Here is an 11,038-nt window from a genome sequence, read left to right as displayed (position 1 = left end):
TGTTTTGATGACTTAGGCAATCAAGTAAAGATACAAGGGGATAAGAAGCCTTTGCAACTTAGACAATTTTTTGCAATGCAACTTAAGAAGGCCCAAAGGAAAGGTTGTGAAATTTACTCAATGCACATTAAGGATATAAGGGAGGATAACACGAGACTTGATACACACCCTATCCTTTGAGAGTTCCAAGACGTCTTCCCAGAGGAATTGCCAGGATTGCCACCTAAGAGGGAGTTTGATTTTACTATTGACTTGCACCCAGGGACTGAACCCCAATCTAAGGCACCTTACAACATGGCAACCACGGAGTTATACGAGTTAAAGGTGCAGTTGCAGGAGTTAATGGACAAGGGTCTAATTAGACCAAGTGTGTCAGCATGGGGAGCACCCGTAATCTTCGTCAAGAAGAAGGATGGTACACTACACTTATGCATTGATTATAGAATGTTGAACAGTCACCATCAAGAATAGGTACCCACTCCCTAGGATTGATGAGTTGTTTGATCAAATGAAAGGTGCAAAAGTTTTCTCCAAGATTGATCTCAGGTCTGGGTACCATCAGCTTAGAATAAGGGATACAGATATATTAAAGACAACTTTTAGAACTCATTATGGACATTATGAGTTCGTGGCGTTACCCTTTGGGCTGACAAATGCTCCTGCAACCTTTATGAACCTTATGAACAATGTTTTTAGAGATTGTCTGGATGACTTCGTCCTGATTTTCATCAATGATATCCTCATCTACTCCAGATCTATAGAGGAGCATGAGAAGCATTTGAGAATAGTCTTGCAAAGACTAAGGGAACATAAGCTCTATGGTAAATTGTCTAAATGTGCCTTCTTCCAAAAGAAAATACACTACCTAGGGCACATCATTTCCAAGGATGGAGTCTCTGTCGATCCTGAGAAGATCAAGGCAATCACTGAATGGCCAGCCCCTCAAAGTGTTCCTGAGGTTCACAGTTTCATGGGGTTAGCTGGATACTCTAGGAAGTTTGTAGAAGGGTTCTCTAAGATTGCAGCTCCTATTACTACACTCCAAAGGAAGGGAAGAAAATTTGATTGGACGGAAGAATGTGAGCAAGCCTTCAACTTATTAAAACAGAAGTTGACATCAGTACCTATACTTACCATACCCAACCCAAATGGACCATTCACAGTTATCACTGATGCATCAGGAGAAGGAATAGGAGGAGTATTAATGCAAAATGAACAGGTTGTAGCTTAGGAGTCCAGGAAGTTGAAGATACATGAAGTCAACTATGCACCACATGATTTAGAATTGGCTGCTATTATTCATGCCCTCCAAATGTGGAGACACTACCTTTTGGGTACGCCCTTTGAGCTAAAGACTGATCATCATGGGTTGTGGTACATCTTTACCCAACCAAATTTGAATGCAAGGCAGAGAAGGTGGTTAGAGTTCTTAAGTGAGTACGATTTTGGGATAGATTACATCAAAGGGAAAGAAAATCGAGTGGCTGATGCTTTAAGCAGAAGACGACACCTAGCAGTGATAGCCACCACCCGGACTACCTTGAGACAACAGGTGTTGGATAATCTTCAAGGGGATGAGCACTATGACTTAGTCAAAAATGCCTTAGAGACTAATCCTTCCAACCACCGTTTTGATGGGTACATGTTGGAACCAAATGGACTTCTTAGATACATAAGGAGGATATATATTCCCAATAAAGGGGGATTAAGGGATTTGATCTTAGAGGAGATGCATAACGTACCATATGCTGGACACCCTGGTGTGAATAAGATGGTTGCAGATATGAAACCGTTATACTTTTGACCTGGACTTAAGAAGGATGTGGTAGCCTATGTAAGGCAATGTTTTGAATGTCAACGAGTCAAGGTTGAGCATATGCATGCAACAGGGTTGTTATTTTCGCACCGTGTACCAAATTACAAGTGGCAAATCATTAGTATGTATTTTATCCAAGGATTACCTATGTCCAGATATAAGCATGACATGATACTAGTTGTGGTAGACAAATTGACCAAAGTAACTCACCTCATACTCGGAAATCTTAAGGATGGATCAGTAACCCTAGCACAAAAGTTTGTTAAAGAGATCTTTTGGTTACATGGGGTACCTGAGACAATCATTTCAGACAGGGATGTGAGAATGACTTCACTATTTTGGACCACCTTGAATGCAGCTCTGAGGACAAGGTTGAACTTTAGCACAGCCTATCATCCTCAGACAGATGGACAGATAGAGATGGTAAATCAGGTAGTAGAAGACCTATTAAGGGTGTATTGTATGGACCAACAATACAAATGGGAGGATTTTCTTGCCTTAGTGGAGTTTGCATATAATAACTCCTATCACTCCTCTATAGGCATGGCACCATTTGAGGCTCTTTATGCACGTAAGTGTAGGACACCTGTTAGCTGGGACTAGGTGGAAGATAGAGTTTTAGTTGGACCAGAATTACTCAAAGAGATGGAAGAACAGATGGTAACAATAAAAGCTAGACTTAAGGAAGCAGCTGATAGACAGAAGAGCTATGCAGATAAGAATAGGACCTTTCGACAGTTTTCAGCAGGGGATAAGGTCTTTCTGAGAGTGAGACCTCATAAGAGCTCTATTTCCTTTGGGAAATCTTCCAAATTGGCACCTAGATATGTTGGACCTTTTGACATCCTGGAAGTAGTTAATCTAGTTGCTTACCGACTTGACCTACCACCAGCTCTCTCCTGGATCCACAATGTTTTTCATATTTCATTGCTTAAGCCCTACCATCCCAATATAAATCATATCCTTGATTGGCATTCACTATAGGTACAGGACCCAGGGGTGGTGCTAGTGGAGCCTACTCGAATCATTGATAGGCATACTATTAAGTTGTGCAAGAGAGAGATCTTGCAATATAAGGTCCAGTGGGATCAATATTCAGAGGACGTCGCTACATGGGACAACGCTGAGGATATTGAGTGTTCTTTCCTACATTTATTTTGATAGACTCAGTTATTATTTTTATGCATGTTTTATTTTGTAATAAGACATCGAGTCGATGTCTCTTCCTAGTGGGGAAAGATGTCACGACTCGAATTAGACCTCAGTTAGATTTATTTATTATGTCAGATACCTTTTGATTAACTTTTAATAATGATGGATGATATTGTGTGGTTTAGTGACAATGATGATGGTTAGTTATTTTATGATGTTACTTTACTGTTATGATTAATAATACTTAATAATGATGTTTTGTTGATATGATGTCGTTATTTAATAATGATAAATAATATTGTTATGATATTTAATGATGTTAATATTTTGTTAGATTTTTTTATGTAATGGGATCTGACGAATTTTTGTCAAGTATAAGTTGCAGGGTAACCGTCGAAGGCGGACATATGACCGAGGAGGGGTTTTTCTAGCTCGCTAGTAGCAACCTAAGTATTGGAACCCTGTGCAAAGTACCCAATTAGATAAGAAATTAATAAATTAAATTATGGAGTCTAATATAAATTGATAAAATAAAATAAAATTATAATAATAAGGATAAATTAATAAATCAAGCTAGAAATTTATTTATAATATAATTATTTAAAAGAGAGTAAATAAATTAATTAGTTGAGTAATTAAAAATAAAATTTATTGATAATTAATATATAAAACATAAAAAGCTATTTAAGATATAAATAAATACTAAAATTAGAGGACTAATTAAAATAAAGAATGAGATTAATTCAAGAAATTAATTAAAATATTAGTTAATAAATTTAAATAAATAATCAAGGCATGCAAAAATACAATGTTGGAGTAAACTTATGTACTAAACATATAGACGACATGCGAGAGCCTAATAATTAATTATTTTCTTAAAAACTAAATCTTTAACAAATTGTAATTTAATAAAATCAATTAATTATTATGTGAGTTCTAATTATATTATTTTAAGAATTTAATCATGCAAACAATTATATTTTATTTTTAGAGAATTCAATGTTTATAAATATAGGAATAAACCTATTATTTGATCATTCCAATTCTTTTTGAGCTTCTTGATTCATGTGATTGCTATGAAGTCGACAAGGTAGATTGAAGAGATTGTCTGAAATTTGGGAAACGCCTGTGATTCTTCTTTCTCACATCCAGGTTCATTTATTTTACATATTTTATTTGAGTCTTAATTTGATCTTTTCCTTTAAAAATTATTCCTCTTGTCATAATTTCTGATTAAAAATTTAAGTACAGGGAATAAATTTGTTAAAGGTAGGTTTTTAATCTCTTCTTTACCACAAGACTTCTATCTATGAAATCGATTGACTGGTATTGTTTTGTTGTTGAGAGTAATTGGATATTGTGGATTTAATGCTAGTTTGTTTGATGTGCCAGTTGTGGTGTCAACACCTTCTACTCCATGTATCTTGAAAAATATAAACTGGAATTTAAGGAAATTTACTAGGTTTTTGCGTTTCAAATATTTCTAATTTTTGTCAAAATTTCAGAGAAATTGGCATCTAGGTTTTTAAGAAACGACTGAAACATTAAGACCATATCATGAGTGAATATGATATGTGCCATGTCAAAGTATATCTATGAAATTTTGACAATGAAGATATTTTAAATTTGTTTTGAATATAGTTTTAAACTTGACAATTGGTGTGGTGGCAAAAGTTTATTTTTGGAACCTATAGGTTAGGGGATCAAATCCCATTAGGTATGTGAATCTTGATTTCTTTTTGATTATTTGCTATTATTTTTATCATAGAATATGCATTATGTTAATTGCTTATGAGAGTACTAACAAAATATGGAAAAAGATTGATAATTGAAAATAAAATAACTTTCAAAAAAAGGTTGTTGTATTTGGAAAGTCTTGATAGTGGTAAATTCTAACTTCAAGATTGATTTAAGAATTTTTAAGACAAGAATAAAAGCAATAATATATATATATATATATGACATTAATCCGCGAAGGGTTAATTATTTTTCTGTCTATGAGGGATATTTATGGAACGAGAGTGCTTGTTATGGGCTAACCAGGGAAGGGTGATTTTCTTCACCTCCCCAATAGGGTAATGATGGCCATCATATTTATTTATTTATCTCCCTATCATAACACATGTAGTTAGTTCAACCAGGATGGATTGTTAGTTCTACATGATTGCACAAGATTCCTTTACTACCAGTTGGTACCGGCTTGCTAGGATACTCCGTCGTGAGGGACGAGAGCTTATCAAGAGCACCGAGAAGCTTATGCTTCATTTGGTTGGGTAGATAAAACACCTGGGTCATATGTTTGTCATCCAGTTTGCAAGAGGAGGTTATCCAGGTCAAACGGAGGTGACACATCCAGAGACAGAAAGTTAGAGATTCCAGATAAAATTTTATGTAATAATTGAAGATGTATATTTTATTTCATTGCAAAGACCAGAATGGTCACATGTAGAGGTTATGAAAAAGGACCTATAAGGTCACATGATGTAATGCGACAAGAAGTCACCATGCAATGTAACTAACAAAAGAAAAGAAGAGAAAAGACTACTAACATACTAACCTACTAACATGCATGATTTATTTTTATTTTTAGATTAGTTTTCATTTATGCATGCATGCGTGGCCATATTTAATTATCTATTAGTTGACCTGATTATGCATTTTTGCATGTTAATCTATCACATAATAACTCATGCATACGATTTACGCTACACATGCGCACACATAACTCGACTTCGTAACTAATTATGGTTTGCATTATATTCGGTCCTCATGCGTAATTTTACTCATGTTATTTTCCACATGCACATTAAATTTCCACATGTTATTTATGAGATGCATAGTTGTTCAGTTACTTATCTATTACTTGCATGTGCAAAAATTGTTAATCTAAATTTTTAATTATAATTGTGAGTTTATGTTTGGTTTAACTAGGGTTAGGACAAGCGGGTCCTTACACTCTATGTCTTTCTTTGGTGTTTATGTCAGATTTCTGGCATTGATGTCAAAGGGGGAGAGATATATATGTGAAAAACAAAGTTTAATAAGATATCAGTCTAAGGGGAAGATTGTTAGCACGAGGAGAAACAAAATTTTAGATTGGTTGTATCCCATAGGGGGAGTTTGGTTCAGGTCTATGGATGGTTATTTGGTACAGAGATATTTGGTTCAGAGCTTCATTGCTAAATCATTTTATGGGAGATTGTTGGTTGTCTTGCATAGGGGGAGATTTGTTTGGCATTTATTGGCACTCAAATGTTTTTCACATCTAGTGTTGCCATCAATGTCAAAGGGGGAGATTGTTGGCAATATGAAGGAATTGATTATGTGTTGCATTGATATTTTGTTATTGATGTCAACACTAGCTATTTTGGTTGTTTACTGGTTTCTAGTTGGTCCCGACAGAGTGGTCAGGTTACAATATTGCTTCGGTATGCTTTGGTTTGTGGAATTGGTTTGGATTGGTTATTCATGTGTTCTGATGCGTATCACATTCAGTTGGTGTTGGCTTGATGATCGGATGATATCTTATGTTCTAATAAGCCTGCTTTGTAGGTTCGATAAGGGTTTCATCGACAGAGCTTTATTGAAAATCTTCGATGGAATGCATTCGTAGTGTTGATGTAGCTTCTAGAAGGGATTCAGGATGTTGATGGTGATTATGTTCGTGCCTTGACTGATTGGTGCCATTGCTTTGGCGTGTGTGGATCTAATTTATGTTCGGTTCTATCTAGGTTATGGACTGGTTTACATGTAACATGTTGGTGGATCCTTGGATGCGCTTCCAGGATGTTTTATTGATTGGATGATGTTTTTTTGGCCTTAGGCCGACATGTTTTATGATTTTATTTCAGGATTATGTAATGGATCTATTGAATTATCATTTGGGTGGACGACCTAATTGGTTAGGTCCTGGGTTGGTATATAAGTGATGTAAGATCTCATTGTAGATCGTATGTATGTATGGGCAAGGAGCGAATAATCTAATAATCATTTGTGTAGAGGATTTGTTCGATCATAGGTGATCGAGTTGGGTTTATGTAAGAGGTTTTAGACCTCTGGTATTGAGCTTAACCAGAATTGTAATCTGGCATGTTTGATGCTATCACATGCAGTTCTTCTTTCTAGATTGTTGTCTGAATATTATGAGGTGGTTAACCTCTCTATAGTCAGTGAGACTCCATTGTTATGAGTAGTGATCTAGGCAGTGTGTCTTCCTGCATGTGTAGGCCCCTATTGTAATATTTATTCATCTGATCAGTGGATAGATATTGTGGGTCTCCAATCCCACCGTGGTTTTTCCTCCTTGAGGTTTTCCACATATAAATCTATGGTGTTATAGTGTTCATATTTGTGGTTGCATTGTTGCTTATTGCTATATGTTTTTATGTTTACCAGTTGTTGAGTTGTTGAGTTGTTGTTTTAATAAGGTTAAATTTCTCCATTCTGGTAGAACACTGATTCACCCCTCCCCACCCCCCCCCTCTCAATGTTCTTGGATTCCAACAATTGGTATCAAAGCCTGGTCCTCTTTTTGTAGAAGCCTAACCGCTTGAGGAAGATGTTGAAACCAGAATCCATGGAGATGTGTTTGAGGCAGCAACTTGAATTTGCTCTTGAAGATTTTGAAGCTGAAAAAATTAAAAACATAAAGTTGGTAGATGAACTTAGATCTACAAAAGAATTCATTATCTCTCTACAAGAAAAGCTATCTAATGTTCGAGCTAAAATGAAGGAACTTATGCAAAAGCAAGATGATGAAGAGAAGGATGCCCTTAAGGAACAATGTCAGAAGCTGAGTCAGGAGAATGGTGTGATGAAGAATGAAATGCTAACCCTAACTATGAGGATGTGCAAGGAGATTGAAGACCGAAAGAAGAATGAAGAAAATCTTACTATATCTCTGAAAGACAGATTTGAGGAATGCATTAGGTTGGCGCATGAGAATGATATGTTGAAAACTGAATTGGTGCAATCACAGAACAATGAGAAAGAGTTGGAAAGAATGATGATAATCATTAGAGGAGATTTGGATGCTACAAATGAATACAAAGATAAGTTCAAGGTTAGTTCTGCTAAACTTGATGAGCTACTGAAGGATCAAAGGCACAAGGGAGACACTAGAGGACTTGGATTTGAACAAGGTCAGAGCTTCGGTACTGCAAATGAAGATCAGACATTCGGTATGCAGAATGATAAGAAGGTCAACCAAAATTAGAGGTCATCAGTAAGGCAACCAAATGCACATAAATTCAATGGTAGATATTTTGTTTGCAATAATTTGGTCATATGGTAAGACATTGTAGAAATAGAGCAAATCAGAATAATAATGCAGTTCCTAGTCAATATTCAATTTATAAAAGGTATGGTCATGAGACAGATTATTGTAGAATGAATGTGAAATGTCATGGATGTGGAAAGTCTGGACATATGGCTAATAAATGCAAGTCAACGAATGGTCTAGGTTTCAGTAAGGCAATTCAGAAGAATAATATCACTTGTTATGCATGCAACAAAGTAGGACATATTGCTAGATTGTGCAAAAGCAAGAACCTTTCAATAGGAAGTGATAAATCTGATGAAAAAGGAAAGAAGAAGGTTGATGACATTCGAAAGGATCGTGAGAAAAAGTGGGTTATAAATTATGAGGCTCAACCGGTAGAATTAATTTCCCCAGATGTTCATTTGGCTGAAGGATATACCCCGGTTACTCAACCGACAGAGTAGAATGTTCTTGCACCGACAGGAAACCCACTCGGTAACTAAGGCATTCGCCTTAAGGGGAGGGAAATTGATGACAGATCTTGCATTGCCCCTGGTAGTGGTCTAAATGTTTCAGATCTTTGGAGAAATCAGTTTGAAGGTTAAACAACAAATATTTGTTGGATCTTGGATCTGGTTTGGTTTATCGGTAAGTCACTTTATGAGTTATGATTTGGTCATACATCTAGAATTAAGTATTTTAGAATCCTTGATAGTGAATTGGAAGTTTGATCCTAGATGTGATAAAAGGATATTTCTTGGTTATTCTAAAAGCAAAGCATATAAATGTTATAACAAAATATTGCAGAGAAGTGTGGAGAGCACTAATGTGAAAGTGGATGAGCAACACAAAGACCAAGCTAAATCTTATGATAGAGAACCGATAGTGGAGATGATCATAAGTGATCTGGTAGCACCTGGACCGGAACAGAATGTTGAACCAGTTACCCCGGCAGTATCAGAAAGCTCAACTGTAACTAAAGATCAGAGCAGAGAAGCAGAAGTCAAAAGACACCAAGGTATGTAAAGTTGAATCATTCAGAAGATCAGATAATTGGACAAGATGATGGTTGATAGCTGATGAGGTATGTTTAATTTCTCAAGTAAGAATGAATCACCAATTCCTAACTAATTAACAAACAAACAACCATAATCAATGAAAATCAATACTAAATAAGGAATAAATTCAAATAAGAAACTCCCTCATTCTGCATCTTTGCTTCCATTGTGCTTCTCCAATTTGAGTGGTTGGTGGCTCTCAGGTATTGCACCAATTTCCTGCATACAAATACTTTGAAGACTGTGATTCTGAAAAAGCTAGATACTAGAGGGTTGAATGCTAGATGCTAGATCGAATTGATGAAAATGAGGCTTAATTTATAGATTTTTAACACAAAGGGGGTGAGAAATAGAACTCAAGTGACGATTGAGAGACAACTCACCTAGATTGATCAGTTAACAGAGTTGATTGATTTGTTAACTAAGATTGATTGGCTTGTTAACTCATTTGATTGAGTAGTCAACTAGATTGATTGGAGAGTGAATTGAATACATGGATTAGTAAACTCATTTGATTGATTAGTGAACTGAATAGACTAGGGAGATGATTGAATTGATGGATTAGTCAGAAAAAGGTGATTGAGAGTTAAAAAAGATGATTGATAAGTTAATTGATTAGACAACTAATTTAATCAATCAATTCTGATTTTAGCATGTGTTGTAGGAATTTGAAATTGAATTTGATTTTCATTTTCAATTTGGATTTGAATTTGGTCATTCGAATGCTGAAATGCACATGAAATTAACTAAAATTCAGATTTGGTGAAATGTGAATTTGGAAATGTGAAATTAGTTGAAATGAAATGAAATTCGAATTTAGGGAAATATGAAATGAAATTAGATGGAATTAATTGGAATTATAATTTGTGGAATTGGAGGAATTTAATTAATTAATTTAAATAATTTAAATGAAATTATTTAAACTTAGGAGATTGAATTAATTAAATAATAAAGATGATTTAACTAAGGAATAAACCATAATTAATTAAATAATTGATATTTAATTAATAATTGAGATAGGGTTAATTGATTAACATGATTTGAGAATAGAAATAGAATAATTAGAAGTGCTTAAGGGCGATGATTGGAAGAAATAGTTAGTTTAATCAAATAATTAAAGAATTACTTAATTAAATAGATGAATAATTAGTATACGATTAATGAGACATTTTTAGGTGTCTACATTGGCCCCTCTTTGCGACAATGTCAGAACGACGTTGTTTCAAAGAAATAAAAAGAAAAACTGCCCCAGTATGCCCTGGTGATGCTTAGGGTATAAATATGCTCCCTCAGAAAAAGTGGTCGGAAAATTGTGGAACGAAGACCATTTTTTCAGAAATGTGCTAGATAGTGATAATATGAAGTTTGAAATGGTTTCGATCTCGTTTGCTATGTCTACAACTGCGTTGAAGTTGGAGGGGTCCATGGGCATTATGTTGAGAAAAACCCTAATTTTGAGCTTATAAATTGAAGATTGGTGTTGATTTGAGCTCATTTGCACTATTTTGTTTTGAAAGAAGTCCTTAAAGATATTAGTGCTTTCAGCCTCCTTGGAGAGAAATGATAGGTCACAGAGCGAGGTTGCATTTATCCGAGCGAGTACGGTCTTATTAGAGACCTCCCAACACTAGTGGCATGTTGAGTTGCATGATTTATTGCTCATTTATGTCTATTTTTTTTAAACTTTCAATCATTTGGTGATATGTAATTTCTGTGTTTTTCGCATTTTACTGTCGACTTTTCTGCAATTGA

The sequence above is a fragment of the Cryptomeria japonica genome, chromosome 9 (genome assembly GCF_030272615.1).
Source record: "Cryptomeria japonica chromosome 9, Sugi_1.0, whole genome shotgun sequence".
Lineage (NCBI taxonomy): Eukaryota > Viridiplantae > Streptophyta > Pinopsida > Cupressales > Cupressaceae > Cryptomeria > Cryptomeria japonica.
The sequence above is the reverse complement of the archived record's forward strand: the minus strand, read 5'-3'. Positions refer to the sequence as shown.